Source organism: Scyliorhinus torazame, chromosome 20 (assembly GCF_047496885.1).
Source record: "Scyliorhinus torazame isolate Kashiwa2021f chromosome 20, sScyTor2.1, whole genome shotgun sequence".
Taxonomy (NCBI): Eukaryota; Metazoa; Chordata; class Chondrichthyes; order Carcharhiniformes; family Scyliorhinidae; genus Scyliorhinus; species Scyliorhinus torazame.
In genome coordinates this window covers 41,300,133-41,324,123 of record NC_092726.1, presented here as the reverse complement: position 1 = coordinate 41,324,123, position 23,991 = coordinate 41,300,133, and the positions used below count along the sequence as shown (strand labels likewise).

The 23,991-nt window shown below is 45.1% G+C and overlaps 5 non-coding genes and 1 pseudogene across 5 annotated transcripts; 5 read left to right on the top strand and 1 right to left on the bottom strand.

Annotated features, from left to right (window-relative positions):
* The first annotated feature begins 2,080 nt into the window (after positions 1-2,080).
* Positions 2,081-2,261, top strand: LOC140397227 (U2 spliceosomal RNA; annotated as a pseudogene).
* Positions 2,262-3,046: 785 nt separating this feature from the next.
* LOC140397514 (U2 spliceosomal RNA) lies at positions 3,047-3,237 on the top strand. The gene has a single exon (XR_011936949.1). It is a non-coding gene; the product is annotated as a U2 spliceosomal RNA (small nuclear RNA).
* Positions 3,238-4,025: 788 nt separating this feature from the next.
* LOC140397780 (U2 spliceosomal RNA) lies at positions 4,026-4,216 on the top strand. The gene has a single exon (XR_011937209.1). It is a non-coding gene; the product is annotated as a U2 spliceosomal RNA (small nuclear RNA).
* Positions 4,217-5,002: 786 nt separating this feature from the next.
* Positions 5,003-5,192, top strand: LOC140397451 (U2 spliceosomal RNA). Its single transcript, XR_011936889.1, has one exon. It is a non-coding gene; the product is annotated as a U2 spliceosomal RNA (small nuclear RNA).
* Positions 5,193-10,188: 4,996 nt separating this feature from the next.
* Positions 10,189-10,378, top strand: LOC140397848 (U2 spliceosomal RNA). Its single transcript, XR_011937273.1, has one exon. It is a non-coding gene; the product is annotated as a U2 spliceosomal RNA (small nuclear RNA).
* A 3,295-nt stretch (positions 10,379-13,673) lies between these two features.
* Positions 13,674-13,864, bottom strand: LOC140397830 (U2 spliceosomal RNA). The gene has a single exon (XR_011937258.1). It is a non-coding gene; the product is annotated as a U2 spliceosomal RNA (small nuclear RNA).
* Positions 13,865-23,991: the final 10,127 nt, after the last annotated feature.

Sequence of the window (23,991 nt, the reverse complement as noted above, 5' to 3'; positions counted from 1 at the left end):
TACAAAATTCTAGCAAAGGTCATCGCCAATCGGGTCAGGTCTGCTCTGGAGTCGGTGATCCACCCTGACCAGACCTGTGCTGTACCCGGCAGGAAGATCTCTGATAGCCTCGCGCTACTCAGGGATACGATCGCCTACGTGCAGGACAGGGGGGTGGACACTTGCCTCATCAGCCTTGACCAGGAGAAGGCTTTTGACAGAATATCGCACACCTACATGATGGATGTGCTCTCCAAAATGGGGTTTGGGGAGGGAATTCGCAATTGGATCAAACTGCTCTACACAAACATCTATAGCGCAGTCTCAATCAATGGGTGGGAATCAGAAAAGTTCCAGATCAGATCTGGAGTCAGGCAGGGCTGCCCTCTCTCCTCTGCCCTTTTTGTGTGCTGCATAGAACCTTTTGCCGAGTCCATCAGGAGGGATCCGGGTATAAGAGGAGTGACGATCCCAGGCAGTGGAGGCATGCAAGTCAAGGCCTCCCTGTACATGGACGACGTTGCCGTCTTCTGCTCGGATCCCGCGTCTGTGCGCAGGCTCTTGACCACCTGCGACCAGTTTGAACTGGCCTCGGGAGCCAAGGTAAACCGTGGCAAGAGCGAGGCCATGTTCTTTGGGAACTGGGCCGACCGGTCCTTTGTCCCCTTCACTGTCAGGTCAGATTACCTGAAGGTGCTGGGGATATGGTTCGGAGCTGCTGGGGCGTGCACCAAAAACTGGGAGGAGCGCCTAGGAAAGGTAAGACAGAAACTGGGCTGGTGGGAGCAACGCTCCCTCTCCATTGCGGGCAAAACCCTGGTCATCAGGTGTGAGGTACTCTCGGTGTTGCTGTACGTGGCGCAGGTCTGGCCCATAACCCGACCCTGCGCCACAGCAGTCACCCGGGCCATCTTCAAATTTATCTGGCGATCCAAGATGGACCGTGTCCGAAGGGACACCATGTACAAACCTCTGGAGAAGGGAGGGCGGAACGTACCCAACGCCTCCCTCATCCTGCTGGCCACCTTTGTGTCCAGCTGCATCAAGCTGTGCGTGGACCCCCAGTATGCAAACACCAAGTGTCACTACATACTGAGGTTCTACCTGTCCCCGGTGTTGCGAAGGATGGGCCTGGCCTCATTGCCGCGGAGCGCTCCAAGTAGTTGGACCGTACCGTACCACCTGTCCTTTGTGGAAAAGTTTTTGAAGGAAAACACCTTTGACCACAAGGCAATGAAGCAGTGGTCAGCACGTAATGTCCTCGAGGCCCTCAGGGAAAAGGAGACCGTGGAGGCCGTTGGATGGTTCCCTGAGCAGACTGCCAGAGTCATCTGGCAGAACGCCTCATCACCAGAACTTTCAAACAAGCACCAAGACCTAGCTTGGCTGGTGGTGAGAAAGGCCCTCCCTGTCAGATTCTTCATGCACACCTGAAGGCTCTGCACCAATGCACGCTGCCCTCGGAGTGGCTGTGGGGGAAATGAGACGGTCACACACCTCCTTGTGGAATGTGCCTTTGCAAAGAAGGTCTGGAGAGAGATGCAGTGGTATTTGTCAAGGTTTATCCCAAACAGATCTGTGACACAGGACTCTGTGCTCTACGGACTGTTTCCAGGGACACACACCGAGACAAATATCAACTGCTGCTGGAAGGTCATCAACTCGGTAAAAGACGCTCTTTGGTCTGCCCGAAACTTGCTGATCTTCCAGTGCAAAGAATTGTCCTCGACCGAGTGTTGCAGACTGGCACATTCCAAGGTCCAGGACTACGTGCTGAGGGACGCACTCAAGCTTGGGGCAACTGCCGCCAAGGCGCAATGGGGAAAGACCACTGTGTAAAGTCTTTCCAGCAAATGTACACCGAGGGGCGGGTAACAGTGTAAAGCCCCTCGGTCTGGGCAACCAACACTCCAATGTATAAAACAAACATGCCACTGTAAATATTTCAGAAGGAATTGTAATGTAAAGAGTGATATGTGTACGACAATATCAAAAGTGAATGAAAGAAAGTCAAGGCAACATGTAACCCTGCCGGAAATGTACAGTCAAGACAATTTGAAATGTTTCTGTAATGCTCATGATAAATTTTTATGAATAAAGTATATTTTTTTGAAAAAAAAAAAAAAAAATTTGTTCTTATCAGTTTAATATCTGATATGTCCTCAATCTGGGGACCGAATATTAAATTGATTTTTAGGACTCGGAGATGGTTCAGGGGCTTGCTCCTTCCGCTCCACGCGTCAACCTGGTCTTGCAGTGCTTCCAGGAATGGTGCCCTCTCCCCGCTTTGGGGCGCAAAATGTATAAAAGCAGAAAATGCCGCAAAACCTGGCTTCCCCTTTTCTCTCTTGTCCAGTTGTCTCATCCTGACCAATTTAAGGCCTTTCAGGCTCCAAAGCATTGCTAGCTTTTCTGCTGGCGGGAGCTTCGTGCACGAATGTTGCGAGCCGATGGACTCGCGGACTTGCGGCAGCCAGGCTCCGTTTTCAGCTGATATGCCACACAGATTTCCTGCTGCTTTTTACAGGCCACTCACCTTCACACTCGGATGCCGACTTGCCTTCTCCTCACTTCAGTTACCACATCCCTTCATCCTGCACAACGGGGAAGTGTGGCGACAGACTGAACGGCATCCTGTTTGGATGTAGGTACACCTTCACGGCGTCTCTTTTCGTTCTCCTGACTCCACGACCAACACGCCAGGGTGGAGCTCAGGGAGACTAGACATTGCCCTCTGTTGGATTCCGCTAGTACTTGCTGCTTGCACGGATTGCCCTTTGTTCGGCAAAGGTGGAGATTACTTCGACTCCCTCCGTTGGGTGTCACTGGGCCTTCACAGCGTCTCCATTTCATCTGGTGACGACAGGGGACGGCTTGCCAGACGATGTCTTCGTGTTGTGTTTACTGGTTCTGCATGCACAGACTCCACCGTGCTCGGCCAAGCTGGATGTCTCTTGACCAACAGTGAGCGTAGACTAAAAGTTCCAAAGCACAGTCGAGCGCAGCAAGGTGCACCTGAATGTCGGTGGATGAGGAGGACAAGAGCCATTGCCGGAAAATATGGGCTATCGCTTCTCGGCCTTTTGGCTCAGATCAAGTGTAGTATCTGTTCTTATCAGTTTAATATATGATATGTCCTCAATCTGGGGACCGAATATTAAATTGATTTTTAGGACTCGGAGATGGTTCAGGGGCTTGCTCCTTCCGCTCCACGCATCAACCTGGTCTTGCAGTGCTTCCAGGAATGGTGCTCTCTCTCTGCGCTTTGGGGTGCAAAATGTATAAAAGCAGAAAATGCCGCAAAACCTGGCTTACCCTTTTCTCTCTTGTCTAGTTGTCTCATCCTGACCAATTTAAGGCCTTTCAGGCTCCAAAGCATTGCTAGCTTTTCTGCTGGCGGGAGCTTCGTGCACGAATGTTGCGAGCCGATGGACTCGCGGACTTGCGGCAGCCAGGCTCCGTTTTCAGCTGATATGCCACACCGATTTCCTGCTGCTTTTTACAGGCCACTCACCTTCACACTCGGATGCCGACTTGCCTACTCCTCACCTCAGTAACCACATCCCTTCATCCTGCACAACGGGGAAGTGTGGCGACAGACTGAACGGCATCCTGTTTGGATGTAGGTATACATTCACGGCGTCTCTTTTAGTTCACCTGACTCCACGACCAACACGCCAGCGTGGAGCTCAGGGAGACTAGACATTGCCCTCTGTTGGATTCCGCCAGTAGTTGCTGTTTGCACGGATTGCCCTTTGTTCGGCAAAGGTGGAGATGACTTCGACTCCCTCTGTTGGGTGTCACTGGGCCTTCACAGCGTCTCCATTTCATCTGGTGACGTCAGGGGACGGCTTGCCAGATGATGTCTTCGTGTTGTGTTTTACTGGTTCTGCATGCACAGACTCCACCGTGCTCGGCCAAGCTGGAGGTTTCTTGACCAACAGTGAGCGTAGACTAAAAGTTCCAAAGCACAGTCGAGCGCAGCAAGGTGCACCTGAATGTCGGTGGAAGAGGAGGACAAGAGCCATTGCCGGAAAATATGGGCGATCGCTTCTCGGCTTTTTGGCTCAGATCAAGGGTAGTATCTGTTCTTATCAGTTTAATATCTGATGGGTCCTCAATCTGGGGACCGAATATTAAATTGATTTTTAGGACTCGGAGATGGTTCAGGGGTTTGCTCCTTCCGCTCCACGCATCAACCTGATCTTGCAGTGCTTTCAGGAATGGTGCCCTCTCCCAGCTTTGGGGCGCAACATGTATAAAAGCAGAAAATGCCGCAAAACCTGGCTTCCCCTTTTCGCTCTTGTCCAGTTGTCTCATCCTGACCAATTTAAGGCTTTTCAGGCTCCAAAGCATTACTAGCTTTTCTGCTGGCGGGAGCTTCGTGCACGAATGTTGCGAGCCGATGGAGTCGCGGACTTGCGGCAGCCAGGCTCCGTTTTCAGCTGATATGCCACACAGTTTTCCTGCTGCTTTTTACAGGCCACTCACCTTCACACTTGGATGCCGACTTGCCTACTCCGCACTTCAGTTACCACATCCCTTCATCCTGCACAACGGGGAAGTGTGGCGACAGACTGAACGGCATCCTGTTTGGATGTAGGTACACCTTCACGGCGTCTCTTTTCGTTCTCCTGACTCCACGACCAACACGCCAGGGTGGAGTTCAGGGAGACTAGACATTGCCCTCTGTTGGATTCCGCCAGTACTTGCTGCTTGCACGGATTGCCCTTTGTTCGGCAAAGGTGGAGATTACTTCGACTCCCTCCGTTGGGTGTCACTGTGCCTACACAGCGTCTCCATTTCATCTGGTGACGACAGGGGGCGGCTTGCCAGACGATGTCTTCGTGTTGTGTTTTACTGTTTCTGCATGCACAGACTCCACCGTGCTCGGCCAAGCTGGAGGTTTCTTGACCAACAGTGAGCGTAGACTAAAAGTTCCAAAGCACAGTCGAGCGCAGCAAGGTGCACCTGAATGTCGGTGGATGAGGAGGACAAGAGCCATTTCCGGAAAATATGGGCTATCGCTTCTCGGCCTTTTGGCTCAGATCAAGTGTAGTATCTGTTCTTATCAGTTTAATATCTGATATGTCCTCATCTGGGGACCGAATATTAAATTGATTTTTAGAACTCGGAGATGGTTCAGGGGCTTGCTCCTTCCGCTCCACGCATCAACCTGGTCTTGCAGTGCTTCCAGGAATGGTGCCTTCACCCCGCTTTGGGGCGAAAATGTATAAAAGCAGAAAATGCCGCAAAACCTTCCTATCCCTTTTCTCTGTTGTCCAGTTGCCTCATCCTGACCAATTTAAGGCATTTCAAGCTCCAAAGCATTGCTAGCTTTTCTGCTGGCGGGAGCTTCGTGCACTAATGTTGCGAGCCGATGGACTCGAGGACTTTCGGCAGCCAGGCTCCGTTTTAAGCTGATATGCCGCACAGATTTCCTGCTGCTTTTTACAGGCCACTCACCCTCACCCTCGGATGCCGACTTGCCTTCTCCGCACTTCAGTTACCACATCCCTTCATCCTGCACAACGGGGAAGTATGGCGACAGACTGAACGGCATCCTCTTTGGATGTAGGTATACCTTCACGGCGTCTCTTTTCGTTCTCCTGAGTCCACGACCAACACGCTAGGGTGGAGCTCAGGGAGACTAGACATTGCCCCCTGTTGGATACCGCCAGTACTTGCTGCTTGCACGGATTGCCCTTTGTTCGGCAAAGGTGGAGATTTCTTCGACTCCCTCCGTTGGGTGTCACTGGCCTTCACAGCGTCTCCATTTCATCTGGTGGCGACAGGGGACGGCTTGCCAGACGATGTCTTCCTGTTGTGTTTTACTTGGTTCTGCATGCTCAGACTCCACCGTGCTCGGCCAAGCTGGATGTCTCTTGACCAACAGTGAGCGTAGACTGAAAGTTCCAAAGCACAGTCGAGCGCAGCAATAGCGCACAACAGTCCATCAATTGTATTTAAACAGTGCCCTCGAGTCAATTATATGCATTTCAACAGTGCCCGATTGTGAATCAAATGCATTTAAACAGTGCCCTAAGTTAAATCAAATGCATTCAAACAATGCCCTACAGTAAACCAAACGTTTTTGAACAGTGCTTTCTAGTAAATCAAATGTATTTAAATAGTGCCGTACAGTAAATGAAATGCATTTAAACAGTGACACAGTAAATCAAATGTATTTAAACAGGCGCTGCAATAAATCAAATGCGTTTAAACAGTGCCCTACCGGAAACTAAATGCATTTAAAAAGTGCCATGAAGTAAATCAAATGCATTCAAACAGTGCCCTCCAGTGAGCCAAATATATGAAATCGTGATTTATAGTAAATTAATTGCATTTAAACAGTGCCTGACAGTAAATCAAAAGTATTTAAATTTGCGCCCTAGAATAAATTAAATGCGTTTACACAGTGTCCGACACGAAATCAAACGCATTGAAACAATGCCCTCCAGTAAGTCAAGTGCATTTAAACAGTGCCCGGCAGCAAACTAAAGGCATTTAAACAGTGCCCTGCAGTAAATCAAATGCATTTAAACTGCCCGACAGTAAATCAAATGTATTTAAACAGTGCCCCAGAATACATCCAAAGTATTTAAACAGTGTACTGCAGTGAATAAAATATAATTAAATAGCGCACAACAGTCCATCAAATGTATTTAAACAGTGCCCTACAGTAAATCAAATGCATTTAAACAGTGCCCTACAGTAAATCAAATGCATTTAAACAGTGCCCAACAGTAAATCAAATGCATTTTGTTCCCTACAGTAAACTAATTGCATTTAAATAGTGCCCGATACTCAAATGCATTTAAACATTGCCCTCCTGTGAATCAAAAGCATTTAAACATTGTTCTACGTTAAATCAAATGCATTTATACAGTGCCCTACAGTAAACCAAATGCATTTAAACAGTGCCCTATAGTCAATCAAATGTATTTAAACAGTGCCCTACAGTCAAACGGACCTTATTTAAACAGAGCCTTACAGTAACACACCAATTAAAAGTGCCCTACTGTAATCGGACTTAAAATGTGCCCGATAATAAATCATGTTTTTAAACATTAAACATGTTTATGTAAAGCGAATTGCTTTGGAGACCTAAAAAACAACTTTCCCGAGGCCAGTATATGCCCTTCCAAAAACTGAACGGGATCCAGCCAAAATAATACTGTTCCATATTTCTATCCAGCATATTAATTCTGCTCCATTTTAATATGCAGCCATATTAAAACGGCTCCATATTAATACTGTTCCATATTAATACTCTTCCACATTAATACTGTTCCATATTAATACTGTTCCATATTCGTGCTGCTTCATTTTAAGATCGTTACAAATGAGTACTGTTCCCTATTAATGTCCAGCATATAAACATTGTTCCATATTAATATTCGCTCATATTATAACTTTTCCATATTAGTAGTGTTCCATATTAATACTGTTCTATATGATTACTGTTACATATTAATATCCAGCCATGTTAAAGCTGTTCCATATTAGTACTGTTCCATATTAATATCTGGCCATTTTAATATCCGGCTATATTAACACTGTTCCATACTAATACAGTTCCATATTAACATCCAGCCACATTCCATATTAATAATAATTATCTTTGTCCCAAGTAGTCTTACATTAACACAACAACGAAGTTACTGTGAAAAGCCCTTCGTCGCCACATTCTGGCGCCTGTTCGGGGACACAGAGGGAGAATTCAGAATGTCCAATTCACCTAACAAGCACGTCTTTCGGGCCTTGTGGGAGGAAACCGGAGCACCCGCAGGAAATGCACGCAGACACCGGGAGAACATGCAGGCTCCGCAAAGAGAGTGACCCAATCTAGGAATCAAATCTGGGACCCTGGAGCTGTGACGATATGGTTCCATATTAATACTGTTCCATATTAGTACTGTTCCATATTAATATTCAGCCATATCAATACTATTCCATATTAATACGGTTCCAAGTTAATATGCAGCCATATTAATACTGCTCCATATGAATAATGTTCCATATTAATATCCAGCCACATTAATGCTGTTCCATACCAATATGGTTCCATATTAATATGCAGCCAGATTAATACGTTTTTGCTCAATGCCTGCTACCCCGCCCCCACATGGAGGTTGGACATGGCCCGACTTGCCCAGAATGCTTTGTGCAAGAAAATATCACAGGCCACAGATGACTATATTATTAATAAATAGAATGGGGAAGTCCCGCCCTTCACGCTCTGGGAGGCCACGAAGGCTGAGATCAGGGGTGATATCATGGCCAAGAACGCACGTAGAGACAAGGTAGAGAGGGCGGATAGGCGACAGTTGTGGAATCCATACTGGAGGTAGATAGGCGATACTCTGAGGGCCCGAACAAAGAACTCCTGGCGGAGAGGAAAAAGCTACAAATGGACTTTGATCTGCTCTCCACGAGGGAAGCATTGCAGCAACTCCGCCAGGTACGGGAGACCCTTTACGAACACGGAGATAAAGCCAGCCACTGCTGGTTCGCCAGCTGAGAAAGCAGGCAGCCACGGGGGTAATAGCTCAGATTAGAAGCAGCAGACCGAATCCAGTGGCAGAGGCAAAAAATGTCTACGAGGCATTTGAGACCTTCTACCGGGGGCTATTCACCTACAAGCCCTCAGCTTAGGGATGAAACAGTTCATCGATGGATGGGACACGCCAGTTCTGACACAGGCTGAAAATGGGACTGGAAGCACCTGTAAAACTGGGAGAAGGATAGCGCAGTGGTGAGCCCTCGTTCCTCATGGTCCCGCCCGCCCCACACATCCCTGTGACGATGGATGTGGCTGTCCTGCAACCCAGTTTTGTGTAGAAGCTGGGATTCGTCTTTCTGGAGCGCAGGAGGTTAGGGGGAATTTAAACAAGTCTTCAACGTCATAAAGATTTTTTTTTAAGATAGAAATGGATAGATCCTCTGCCCCCAATTGCTCGACTGCATAAATCCCACCTTAGTTAGTGTCCCAATCCACCGGACTTTCCACAATACCATATCCAGCTATGCTCAGGAAGAATAATTGTTTTCCTATCCAGCCGACTGTTCTATATTGAAGAAGCTGGTGAACTTTAGAAGGACAATTCTGCCTTCCTATCCACACTGCTGTTCACACATCAGTGCACTACGTCGAGATATACTTTGGACTGACTTTTCTGTGTCATTTTTGGCTCTATTGTTCATAAAAACAGATCAAGCTGAGCTGTACGAGATCTGCGTGTCCCCAGTGCGCTCTGCTGAACACATCCAGATATAGTCTGGAGTAATATTTCGCTCTTCCGTTCTAACCTGGTGCTCCAACGGACACATGCACCTGCCCTGCAGCCGAACATGTATGTGTTTCATTTCCCAACCACTGTCCACACCCACTGACCCAAGCTGTACTTCAGAAGCCAATCTGCCTGTGCCATTCGCCTTGGATTGTTTCGAAATCCCACGTCAGGCTCGAATGCAGGTTACGATTCTTTATAGAATCATAGAATCCCTACAGAGCGGAAGGCGGGTCATTCGGCCCAACGAGTCTGCACCAGCCCTTAGAAAGAGCAACCTATTTAAGCCCACACCGCCACCCTATCCACATTCCCGCAACCCAAACTAACCTAAAGGGCAATTTAGCACGGCGAATCCACCTGACTTGCACATATTTGGACTGTGGGAGGAAAACAGAGAACCCAGAGGAAACCGTGTCAGAGAAAGTGCAAACTCCACATGGACAGACATCCGAGGCTGGAATTGAACCTGGGTTGCTGGCGCGCTGAGGCAAGCGTGCAAACTACTGTGACACCGGATTGCAGCCTCCTGGACTCTGCACTGCACAGATTCACCGTGTAGAACAATCTCTGGGGTCTCTGACAGCCTCTTTTTTGTTTTACAATGAAATACACAGTTCTTAAAATTTAGAGTAGTCAATAATTTTTCCAATTTATGTTGGCTAATCCACCTACCTCTCACATCTTTGAGTTGTGGGGTGAGACTCACGCAGAACCGGGGAGAATGTGCAAACTACACGCGGCCAGTGACCCGGGGCCGGGGTCGCAATGTGGACTGGGAACTTCAGGAAATTAGGAGAGCAAAAACGGTACATGAAAGTATACAGGCAGGTAAAATGAACGAACGTCCTAAGTAATTTTACCAGCTCATTAAGGGTAAAAGGATAACTCGGGAAATAGCCGGAAAACATGGGCTATCGCTTCTCGGCCTTTTGGTTCAGATCAAGTGTAGTATCTGTTCTTATCAGTTTAATATCTGGTATGTCCCCTTCGGGGGACCGAATATTAAATTGATTTTTGGGACACGGAGATGGTTCAGGGGCTTTCTTGCTCCGCTCCAGGCATCAACCTGGTCTTGCAATGTTTCCAGGAATGGTGCCTTCACCCCGCTCTGGGCACAAATAGTGCAAAAGCAGAAAATGGCGCAAAACCTGGCTTCCCCTCTTCTGTCTTGTCCAGTTGTCTCATCCTGACCAATTAAAAAAATTTCAGGCTCCAGAGCATTGGTAGCTTTTCTGCTGGCGGGTGCTTCGCGCACTAATGTCGTGAGCCTAAGGGCTCGCGGACTTGCGGCAGCCAGGCTCCGTTTTCAGCTGATATGCCAAACAGATATCCTGCTGCTTTTTACAGGCCACTCACCCTCACCCTCGGATGCCGACTTGCCTTCTCCTCACTTCAGTTACCACATCCCTTCATCCTGCACAACGGGGAAGTGTGGCGACAGACTGAGCGGCATCCTGATTTGGATGTAGGTATACCTTCACGGCGTCTCTTTTCGTTCTCGTGACTCCACGACCAACACGCCAGGGTGGAGCTCAGGGAGACTAGACATTGCCCCCTGTTGGATTCCGCCAGTACTCGCTGCTTGCACGGATTGCCCTTTGTTCGGCAAAGGTGGAGATTTCTTCGACTCCCTCCGTTGGGTGTCACTGGGACTTCACAGCGTCTCCATTTAATCTGGTGACGACAGGGGGCGGCTTGCCAGACGATGTCTTCCTGTTGTGTTTTACTGGTTCTGCATGCACAGACTGCACCGTGCTCGGCCAAGCTGGAGGTCTCTTGACCAACAGTGACCGTAGACTAAAAGTTCCAAAGCACAGTCGAGCGCAGCAAGGTGCTCCTGAAAGTCGGTGGACGAGGAGGACAAGAGCCATAGCCGGAAAATATTGGCTATCGCTTCTCGGCCTTTTGCCTGAGATCAAGTGTAGTCTCATTTAATCGTTGGAAGCTGAGGATCTCGATGACGATCGTGGATTGGAGAACTCGGAGGAATTGAAGTCGTCAAAGAGGAAACGTTTGGAGCCCGGCTGCTATTGGTGGATCTACATACTGGCCTAAACCTCTGGTTTAGGCCTAACGCCGAAACAGTTCAGACCCAACGTACGAGCTATGGATGCAGCTGCATCCCGACCACCAGGCTGGGGAGTGCGAAACACTGTCCGAGTCACAGTGAAGAAAACGGAAGGAGAGTCACCTTTGGATCGGATACTCTTCGTGAAGCGGGTGCTGCTCGAGTGTTGTGGGTTTAAAGCAACAGAAATCTTCTGCTTGCAAAACTTCCCCAAGAATGGTTTCTTTGATGTCACCTTCAAGAGCGTCGCAGCGTGCATCAAATTCTTGAACGTCTTCTAGGAAAAAGGTAACCAGAGTCCCCTGTCGATCCTGACTGCGGAGCCTCTGTTTACGCTACCGGCACAGCGAAATCGGGTTGTTACACTGCACACGTACAAACCCCACGTCCCTGTGTCTGATGTGCTCACGTTCCTCGCCAGGTACGCTGAACTGAAAGTGACAGCGTGCAAGTGAAAGACACCTTCGGCATCTGGACAAGTGAGCACCAGGTCAAGGTGACCCTAAGAACGGACAGCAACGGAGCCATCCTGCATCCCCCCTCAAATTTCGCCATTGGAGTAAATCGTGGCTACCTCTACTACGTGGGACAGCCACGAGTATGCCACGCCTGTGGCAAAACGGGGCATGTTGCCGCAAACTGCAGTGTGACCTTCTGCAAGAACTGCAGGCAGGAGGGACACATGACTAAGGACTGCAAGGAAGACAAGTGCTGCAACCTGTGTGGGGAGGCCGGCCATCTTTACAGGGCCTGCCCGAAACGCGGGGCGACATATGCACAGATCATCAGCAGCGGAGTCAAAAAGGCGACCAGAGAGGAGGTGCATACACCCTCCACCGAAAAAGACACCACGGTTCAGAATGAGGAAAAGCAACAGAAGGGCCCCCAACAAAAAGAGGAGGCCCCAGCACCTCCTGACAACCCAACCCCAGCCCCATCTGATGAGGAACACTCAATGGAAGAGGAAGAGGATGGGACAAAGAATAAAGAGCCCTGGGAAACCGTGAACAGGGACAAACGTAAGAGGAAACAAAAAAACAAACTGAAGAACCCCCTGAGGGGTAGTGGCAAAAAGCGACACCTCTCAGCCGGCGCACTTCGTGCCGACACCTCATCCGATGAGGGAAAACAGGACAAGAATCGGCCTGAGATAAAGAGGCAAAGCACCAACGTGGAACGGAAGGCACAGACCCCCCAGACCACCGACCGGGAAGAAAACAAGGTCACAGACCAACCCCCGATAGTAACGAGCAGCAACAACCCAGGTGAAGACCGGCCTGCAACCCCAACACCTACTGACTGCCACGACGAACCCCAGGGCTACACCACCCCCCCCCCCGCCCCCCAATGCATCTGCATCAAAATCACGCGGCCAGTACGGACCAGAACAGTTTTCTCAGCCCTGCAACTGTGCTAAAGTTTGCGAGCACCACCGGCATGCTGGGGAACATTTAACAGCTGGAACAGCCAACTGTATAGACTCTGGACTCTTGAGACGGGTAAATCTATCTTTTTATAATGGGTTTAAAAATTGCATCCATAAATGTGCGAAGCATCAAAGATACTTCGCGGTGTGTAGCCACACTCAACTATTTGGCAAATGTAAAAGCTGACCTACTGTTCCTGCAGGAGTGCGGAATTCCGCACCTCAGCAACTACAGACGCTGGTCGAGCTGGTGGTCCCACGGGCCATCCATCTGGTCAGGAGGAAACGACTGCCGCTCCTCCGGCCTGGGTATTCTGCTGCGGGGAGGCAACTTCACCATCTCCGACGTTAAGGAGGTGGTGGGCGGGCGCCTCCTCGTAGCAGACGTGAAATACAAAAACACCCCTCTCAGACTTATTAATGTGTACGCCCCGGCCGTAAAAAGTGAGCGGCTGTCAGTTCTTCAGCAACTCCCACTGCTGTTGGCCACCTCCAAGCCGGTCATCCTGGGTGCTGACTTCAACTGCATCATCGATGCGGCTGGACGATCCAGCAAAGCCGACAGCAAACTAGACGCTACGTCCAGACTCCTGATGGAAACGGTAAAAGACGCCAAGCTGCTCGACGTCTGCAGCAACCCTGCAGACGGCGCGCAGCGTAGATACACATGGTCACGGCCAGACGGGTCCGTCCGCTCCAGGATAGACTTCTTTTTTGTGTCCCGAGCTTTCACGGTCAGGTCCACCGACGTAACGCCGGTGTTCTTCTCTGACCACTGCCTCCTACTGGCCGACTGCCACCTGCAGGAAGACCAGGGGTAGGATGAGACAACTGGACAAGAGAGAAGAGGGGAAGCCAGGTTTTGCGCCATTTTCTGCTTTTGCACTATTTGTACCCAAAGCGGGGTGAAGGCACCATTCCTGGAAACATTGCAAGACCAGGTTGATGCCTGGAGCGGAGCAAGAAAGCCCCTGAACCATCTCCGTGTCCCAAAAATCAATTTAATATTCGGTCCCCCGATAAGGGACATACCAGATATTAAACTGATAAGAACAGATACTACACTTGATCTGAACCAAAAGGCCGAGAAGCGATAGCCCATGTTTTCCGGCTATTTCCCTAGTTATCCTTTTACCCTTAATGAGCTGGTAAAATTAATTAGGACGTTCGTTCATTTTACCTGCCTGTATGCTTTCATGTACCGTTTTTGCTCTCCTAATTACCAGTGTGGATAGGAAGGCAGAATTGTCCTTCTAAAGTTCACCAGCTTCTTCAATATAGGACAGTCGGCTGGATAGGAAAACAATTATTCTTCCTGAGTCTTGCTGGATATGGTATTGTGGAAAGTCCGGTGGATCGCGACACTAACTAAGGTGGGATTTATGCAGTCGAGCAATTGGGGGCAGAGGATCTATCCATTTCTATCATTAAAAAAAAATCTTTATGACGTTGAAGACTTGTTTAAATTCCCCATAACCTCCTGCGCTCCAGAAAGACGAATCCCAGCTTCTACACACAACTGGGTTGCAGGACAGCCACATCCATCGTCACAGCGATGTGTGGGGCGGGCGGGACCATGGGGAACGAGGGCTCACCACTGCGCTATCCTTCTCCCAGTTTTACTGGTGCTTCCAGTCCCATTTTCAGCCTGTCTCACAACTGGCGTGTCCCGTCCATCGATGAACTGTTTCATCCCTAAGCTGAGGGCTTGTAGGTAAATAGCCCCCGGTAGAAGGTCTCAAATGCCTCGTAGACACTTTTTGGCTCTGCCACTGGATTCGGTCTGCTGCTTCTAATCTGAGCTATTACCCCCGTGGCTGCCTGCTTTCTCAGCTGGCGAACCAGCAGTGGTTGGCTTTATCTCCGTGTTCGTAAAGGGTCTCCCGTACCTGGCGGAGTTGCTGCAATGCTTCCCTCGTGGAGAGCAGATCAAAGACCATTTGTAGCTTTTTCCCCTCCGCCAGGAGTTCCTTTGTCGGGATCTCAGAGTATCGCCTGTCTACCTCCAGTATGGAGTCCACAACTGTCGCCTAGCCGCCCTCTCTACCTTGTCTCTACGTGCGTTCTTGGCCATGATATCACCCCTGATCACAGCCTTCGTGGCCTCCCAGTGCGTGAAGGGCGGGACTTCCCCATTCTAGTTATTAACAATATAGTCATCTGTGGCCTGTGATATTTTCTTGCACAAAGCCTTATGGGCATGTCGGGCCATGTCCAACCTCCATGTGGGGGGCGGGGTAGCAGGCATTGAGCAAAAACGTATTAATCTGGCTGCATATTAATATGGAACCATATTGATATGGAACAGCATTAATGTGGCTGGATATTAATATGGAACATTATTCATATGGAGCAGTATTAATATGGCTGCATATTAACTTGGAACCGTATTAATATGGAATAGTATTAATATGGCTGAATATCAATATGGAACAGCACTATTATGGAACAGTATTAATATGGAACCATATCTTCACAGCTCCAGGGTCCCAGATTTGATTCCGAGCTTGGGTCACTCTCTTTGCGGAGCCTGCATGTTCTCCCGGTGTCTGCGTGCATTTCCTGCGGGTGCTCCGGTTTCCTCCCACAAGGCGCGAAAGACGTGCTTGTTAGGTGAATTGGACATTCTGAATTCTCCCTCTGTGTACCCGAACAGGCGCCAGAATGTGGCGACGAAGGGCTTTTCACAGTAACTTCGTTGTTGTGTTAATGTAAGACTACTTGTGACAAAGATAATTATTATTAATATGGAATGTGGCTGGATGTTAATATGGAACTGTATTACTGTGGAACAGTGTTAATATAGCCGGCTTTTAAAATGGCCAGATATTAATATGGAACAGTACTAATATGGAACAGTGTTAACATGGCTGGATATTAATATGGAACAGTAATCATATAGAACAGTATTAATATGGAACACTACTAATATTGAAAAGTTATAATATGAGCGAGTATTAAAATGGAACAATGTTTATATGCTGGACATAAATATATAACAGTACTCATTTGCAATGGTCTTAAAATGAAGCAGCACGAATATGGAACAGTATTAATATGGAACAGTATTAATGTGGAAGAGTATTAATATGGAACAGTATTAATATGGAGCCGTTTTAATATGGCTGCATATTAAAATGGAGCAGAATTAATATGCTGGATAGAAATATGGAACAGTATTATTTTGGCTGGATCCCGTTCAGTTTCTGGAAGGGCATATACTGGCCTCGGGAAAGGTGTGTTTTAGGTCTCCAAAGAAATTCGCTTGACATAAACATGTTTAATGTTTAAAAACATGATTTATTATCGGGCACATTTTAAGTCCGATTACAGTAGGGCACTTTTAATTGGTGTGTTACTGTAAGGCTCTGTTTAAATAAGGTCCGTTTGACTGTAGGGCACTGTTTAAATACATTTGATTGACTATAGGGCACTGTTTAAATGCATTTGGTTTACTGTAGGGCACTGTATAAATGCATTTGATTTCCTGTAGGGCACTGTTTAAATGCATTTTATTTACTGCAGGGCACTGTTTAAATGCATTTGGTTTACTGTAGGGCACTGTATAAATGCATTTGATTTACTGTAGGGCACTGTTTAAATGCATTTATTTACTATGGGCACTGTTAAAATGCATTTGATTTATTGTAAGGCACAGTTTAAATGCATTTCACTTACTTCACTGCACTCTTTAAACGCATTTGGTTTACAACAGGGCACTGTTTAAATTCATTTAATTTACTGTAGGGCACTAATTATATGCATTTGAGTGTTGGGAACTCTTTAAATGCATTTAGTTAACTGTCAGAAACTGTTTAAAAGCATTTCGTATACTGTAGGGCACTGTTTGAATGCATTTGATTCAATGCAGGGCATTTTTTAAATGCATTTAGTTCACTGTAGGATACTGTTTAAATGTATTTGAATTATTGTAGCGCCTGTTTAAAAACATTTGATTTACTATGTCACTGTTTAAATGCATTTGATTTACTGTAGGGCACTGTTTAAATGCATTTGATTTAACGTAGAACACTGTTTAAATGCTTTTGATTTACAGGAGGGCAATGTTTAAATGCATTTGAGTATCGGGCACTGTTTAAATGCAATTAGTTTACTGTAGGGAACTAAATGCATTTGATTTACTGTTGGGCACTGTTTAAATGCATTTGATTTACTGTAGGGCACGGTTTAAATGCATTTGATTTACTGTAGGGCACATTTTAAATGCATTTGATTTAACGTAGAACACTGTTTAAATGCTTTTGATTTACAGGAGGGCAATGTTTAAATGCATTTGAGTATCGGGCACTGTTTAAATGCATTTGATTTACTGGAGGGCACTGTTTAAATGCATTTAATTTACTGTGGTGCACTGTTTAAAAGTATTTGTTTTACTCTAGCGCAGTGTTTAAACGCATTTAATTGACTGTCGGGGCACTGTTTAAATACATTTGATTTATTGTCGGCACTGTTTAAATGCATTTAATTTACTATAAAGAACTGTTTAAATACATTTGGCACTGTTTAGATATAATTGACTTATTTTAGGCCACTGTTCAAATGCATTTGATTTACTGTAGGGCACTGTTTAAATGCATAATTGACTCGAGGGCACTGTTTAAATACATTTGATGGACTGTTGTGCGCTATTTAATTATATTTGATTTACTGCAGTACACTGTTTAAATACTTTGGATGTATTCTGGGGCACTGTTTAAATGCATTTGATTTACTGCAGGGCACTGTTTAAATGCCGTTAGTTTGCTGTCGGGCACTGTTTAAATGCACTTGACTTACTGTAGGGCATTGTTTCAATGCGTTTGATTTCGTGTCGGACACTGTGTAAACGCATTTAATTTATTCTAGGGCACAAATTTAAATACTTTTGATTTCCTGTCAGGCACTGTTTAAATGCAATTAATTTACTATAAATCACGATTTAAATATATTTGGCTCACTGTAGGGCACTGTTTGAATGCATTTGATTTACTTCAGGGCACTTTTTAAATGCATTTAGTTTCCGGTAGGGCATTGTTTAAACGCATTTGATTTATTGCAGCGCCTGTTTAAATACATTTGATTTACTGTGTCGCTGTTTAAATCCATTTCATTTACTGTAGGGCACTATTTAAATGCATTTGATTTACTATAAAGCACTGTTCAAAAACGTTTGGTTTACTGCAGGGCATTGTTTAAATACATTTGATTTAACTTAGGGCACTGATTAAATGCATTTGATTTACAGTCGGGCACTGTTGAAATGCATTTAATTGACTCGAGGGCACTGTTTAAATACAATTGATGGACTGTTGTGCGCTATTTAATTATATTTGATTTACTGCAGTGCACTGTTTAAATACTTTGGATTTATTCTGGGCACTGTTTCTGTACATTTGATTTACTGTAGGGCACTGATTAAATGCCTTTAGTTTGCTGTAGGAAAAAGAAAGGGAGAAAGAAAGAGATAGAGAGGAATAAGAAAGGGAGAGAGACGGAAATGAATGAGAGAGAGAGAAGAAATAGAAAAAGCGAGAGAATAAAGTTGAAAAGGAAGAATAGCCCCAGCAGAACAAAGAGAAAGAGAAAGGGAGATACAGATCAGGGGGAAAAATAAAGAGAGAGAGTTTGAACTTCAGAAAAGAGCCATGAAACATGACAGTCAGTTAAAATTGGTAGACGCAAAGGGAAACGTACAGTTGGATGATAGTGATGAGGATAGTGAGAAAGAGCGTCAAAGTTGAAGGCTTGGTGGAATAGTTTTTTAATATGTCCAAGCATTGCCAAGGTTTGACGAGAAGGAGGTAGAAGCCTTTTTCATTTAATTTGAGAAGGTGGCAAAACAAATAAAATGGCCACAGGACATGTGGGTATTACTGATTCAAACAAAGCTGGAAGGTAGAGCCAGTGAAGTGTTTGCATCACTACCGCAGGAGGTATCTGGGACGTATGAGGAGGTGACAAAATCCATCGTAGGTGCATATGAACTCGGGCACGAAGCTCACTGACAAAGGTTTAGAAAATTAAAGAAAGAATTTGGTCATACATACATGGAGTTTGAAAGGCTCAAACAAATTAATTTTGATAGGTGGATAAGGGATTTGAAAATAGACCAAACGTACAAAGCTCTCAGAGAAATTATACTTTTGGAGGAGTTTAAAATTGAATTCCTGATGCAGTAAGCACTCATGTGCAAGAACAGAGGGTTAAAATTGCGAGATTAGCAGCAAAATGGCAGATGATTATGAATTAGTTCATAAATCAAAGCTTGGTTTCCGACATCAGTTTCAGCCTGTGAGGGATAGAAACTGGGGACATGAGAAATACTCAAGTGGTAAAAGTAAAGGTGATGTGATGGGATATAATAAGGAGAGTGTACCTCAGAGTAAAAATCCAGGAGGGTGGAAGAGACTTGAAAAGGTTCAAATGTTTTCACTGTAATAAACTAGGCCATGTAAAGTCACAGTGTTGGTGCTTGAAGAAAAGCGCTGGGAAGGCTGATGTGGTAAAACAGGGGTAAGATGTGGTAAGACAGTGGGGGTCGTTAAAGTGGTAAAGGAAAGCCCAAATGAAGCGAAGGAGGTGCAAACGATTGTACACCTGATCAAGAGGTAATTGATCAAATGGTGCCAGATCTATTTAAAGAATTTACTTGTGTTGGTAAAGGTTACTCATGTGTATCATGAGGAGTAGGTAAAGAAGTCACAATTTTAAGAGATACGGGAGCTAATCAATCTTTAATGGTAGGAGATGAGGAGTTATGTAGTTTGGGAAGAATGCTGCCAGAAAAGGTGGTAATATGTGGAATTCAGGGTGAGAGGAGTAGTGTTCAATTATATAAGGTAAGGTTGGAAAGTCCAGTGAAGAGGCGTGAGGTGGTAGTAGGAGTAATAGAGAAACTATCTTGTCCAGGAATACAGTTTATCTTGGGTAATGATATAGCTGAATCGCAGGTGGGAGTGATGCCCACGGTGGTTGATAATCCAGTGGAAAATCAGACAACTGAAGTGTCGAAGTATTTTTCCGGATTCTGTCGTTACAAGGTCGCAAAGTCACAGGTTAAGACAGGAGGGGAATTCAGAGAGTGAAGATGAAGTTGAAGTGCAATTATCAGAAAGGATTTTTGATCAGATGGTTGACAAAGGTGGAGGATGAGGCGGATATTTTTAGTTCAGGAAAATTGGCAGAGTTACAACAGAAAGGTGTAGAAATAAAACGGATGTATCAGAAACATACACGCAAGAGTGTATAACAGAGTGTTATGACCGTTAAAGTAATGGCTTGATGAGAAAATGGAGACCTGTACATATGCAGGCGGATGAAAAGTGGGCAGAAGTTCATCAAGTAGTATTGCCGTTGGGTATGGAAAGGAGGTGTTGCGAGTTTCACATGAGGTACCAGTGGGAGGTCATTTGGGAATAAGGAAAACTTAAGCTAAAATACAAAAACAATTTTATTGGCCTGTACGCCAGAAAGATGTAATTAAATGTTGTCAGTCATGTCACACATGTCAAATGATAGGGAAACCTCAAGCAGTGATAAAAGCAGCGCCCTTAATACCCGTTGCAGCATTTGAGGAACCTTTTCCAAGGGTTCTAATTGATTGCGTAGGACAACTTCCTAAAACAAAATGTTGGAATCAATATCTTTTGGCGATAATGGAGGTGTCTACTAGGTTTCCGGAGGCCATTCCAGTAACATTACAGCTAAAAAGATTCTGGAGGAATTACTTAAATTATTTACTAGCAATAGACGACCCACAGAAATACAACCGGATCAAGGGTCAAATTTTACCTCCTGATTAGAACAACAACAAAGAACAAAGAAATGTACAGCACAGGAACAGGCCCTTCGGCCCTCCAAGCCCGCGCCGACCATACTGCCCGACTAAACTACAATCTTCTACACTTCCTGGGTCCGTATCCTTCTATTCCCATCCTATTCATATATTTGTCAAGATGCCCCTTAAATGTCCCTATCGTCCCTGCCTCCACTACCTCCTCCGGTAGTGAGTTCCAGGCACCCACTACCCTCTGCGTAAAAAACTTGCCTCGTACATCTACTCTAAACTTTGCCCCTCTCACCTTAAACCTATGCCCCCTAGTAATTGACCCCTCTACCCTGGGGAAAAGCCTCTGACTATCCACTCTGTCTATGCCCCTCATAATTTTGTATACCTCTATCAGGTCGCCCCTCAACCTCCTTCGTTCCAGTGAGAACAAACCGAGTTTATTCAATCGCTCCTCATAGCTTATGCCCTCCATACCAGGCAACATTCTGGTAAATCTCTTCTGCACCCTCTCTAAAGCCTCCACATCCTTCTGGTAGTGTGGCGACCAGAATTGAACACTATACTCCAAGTGTGGCCTAACTAAGGTTCTATACAGCTGCAACATGACTTGCCAATTCTTATACTCAATGCCCCGGCCAATGAAGGCAAGCATGCCGATTATTCAAAGAAGTTATGGATAGTTTAGGAATAAAACAATTTAAATCAACTGCGTACCACCCAGAATCGCAGGGTGTATTAGAAAGGTGATGTCAGAAATTAAAGACACTGTTGAGGGCTTAGTGTCACGATTATTGAGAGGATTTTGAGAAAGAAATTCCATTTGTACTGTTTGCAATTATGGATGCACCTACTGAGTCAACCAAATTTAGTCTTTTGAACTAATCTTTCGTCATGAGGTACGAGGGTCACTTAAATTGAGTAAGGAAAAATTGGTGAGTGAGTAATCAGAAATTACATTATTGGATTACGTGTCAAATTTTAGGGAACTATTAAATAGAGAAGGTCAATTGGCTAGACAACATTTAAAAGTTGCACAAAATGCGATGAAACGGGTAGCGGACAAGAAATCCAAAGTTTGTAGTTTCGCCTGTGGAGATCAAGCTTTAGTATTGTTCCAAGTGGGAGGTGAACTTTTAAAAGCTAGGTTTTGTGAACCATATCAGATTGAAAGGAAATTAAGTGAAATGAATTGCGTGGTAACAATACCAGATAAAAGGAAGACTCACCGAGTGTGTCATGTGAATATGCTTAAAAGGTGCTTGGAAAGGGAAGGAGAGAAAAAGGTTTTAATGATTCTAACTCAAAATGACCAACCAAATCCAGATGACTGTGAATTTGACACACCTCAAATTATATTGGAAAACGGGGATGTTCTTAAAAATTGGGATAAATTGTAGAGTTACCTTCCAGAGGAAAAACGGACTGACCTGAAAGTTATCACATGGGCAAGTTTGTGGACATAAATTGGGAAGTACTAAAATGGCTATACATGATGTAGATGTGGGAAATGCTGTTCCAATCAAACGACATCCATGTAGACTTAATCCTTTAAAATTGGCACAGGTTAACAAAGAGATGGTGATTATGCTTTAAAATGGCATAATTGAAGTGGGTTGCAGCCAATGGAGCTCGCCCATAGTGATGATACCAATACCAGACGGTACCCAACAGTTGTGTGTAGACAATAGAAAGGTTAATGCAGTTACAAGAACGGGCTCTTACCCTATCCCACGTTTGGAGAATTGCATTGAGAAAGTGGGACAATCAGCTTTTATTTCCAAACTGGATTTACTTAAGAGTTACTGGCAGGTACCTTTATCCGAAAGGGCGAAGGAGATTTCAGCTTTTGTGACTCCAGATGGTATATAACAATTCAAAGTTATGCCATTTGGCATGAAAAACGCCCAACCACATTTAAATGGTTAACTAACAAAGTTGTTTCAGGATTACCCAATTGTGTGGTATACATCGACGATCTGATAGTTTTCAGCCAGACATGGAAAGAACAGTTGAAACGTCTGATGGAATTATTCGATCGACTTCTGGAGGCGGGTTTGGTGATAAACCTAGCCAAAAGTGAATTTGGAAAAACCCAAGTCACTTTCATTGCGAAGTTTCCGCTACCCTCAAACGTAGGGAAATAATGCGATTTCTTGGCATGAGTGAATTTCATTAAACATTTAAGTAAAATTTCATGTTGAAAGTGACTGTCAATCGAGAAGGGCTTCAGTTGAAGGAAGAAGAACAAAAATGGACTATATTATTATCCCTGTTAGCGTGTGTTGTTTTTAGAAACGCAAAAGTGTGTTTACTTCGTGCATTTCTTAAAGGATAGTGACAAGGTGAAAAATGAAACCATCTTGAAGTTGATGGTTTATATTTTTTCTTGGGCGGAGGTATCATGTGAGAGTACCTTTAAGAAATGGGTGTTTAAGAAATGTACCTTTAAGAAACGGGTGTTTATCAGTGATGTCAGAGTATGGGTGGAGCTGGGCTGTCTGGCAGCTTTTTACTTTCGTTTTCGGCTGTTTGCTGCAGGGTGTGTTTTAGTTTCAGTGTTGGAGCGGAAGCCAGACAGAGCAGGTGTACTCTTGAGCTCTCGGCCATGAAGCGTCTATCTCTTGATTATTTGGTGAAGTCAGAATTATAAACGTTTTCAGGAGTGACGTTAACCAGATGTGCTTCTGTTAAAGGTTCTGTTTTTTGTAAGTCTTCTGGATGTTAAAAGGACAGCGTAAGCATTACTTAGTGTTGTATTCTTTGGGGGTTGTAGTTGAATTAATGGTTGCTAAGAAGTTCACTGTATGTTTTAAAAAGGTTAACTTAAATTCATAGAATAAACATCGATTTGTTTTTTAAAATATATTTTCCATTTCTGCTGTACCTCCTGTAGAGTGGGCCGTGTGCTCCCATACCACAGGCTATTAAAAGTTCTGGGTCAGGTGCGTGAGGTGAACTTCATGATACACTTTGGAAATCTCTAAACCCTGGCCAATAATAAATAAGATTGATGTACTGTAGGCACTATTTAAGTGCATTTGGTATATTGTAGGACACTGTTTAAATGCGATTGATGTACAGTAGGGCACTGATTAAATGCATTTGGTTTACTGTAAAGTACTGTTTAAGTGCCTTTGATTTACTGTAGTACACTGTTTAAATACATTTGATTTAATGTCGGCCACTGTTTAATTGCCTTCAGTTAACTGTCGGGCACTGTTTAAATGTATTTGATTTACTGTAGGGCACTGTTTAAATGCATTTGATTTACTGTAGGGCACTGTTTAAATGCATTTGATTTACTGTAGGGCACAGTTTAATTCCAAATGATTTTGCATCAGGGCACTGGTTAAATACGTTTGGTTTGCTGTAGGGCACTGATTAAATGCATTTGATTTTCTTCAGAGCACAATTTAAATGCATTTGCTTTAGT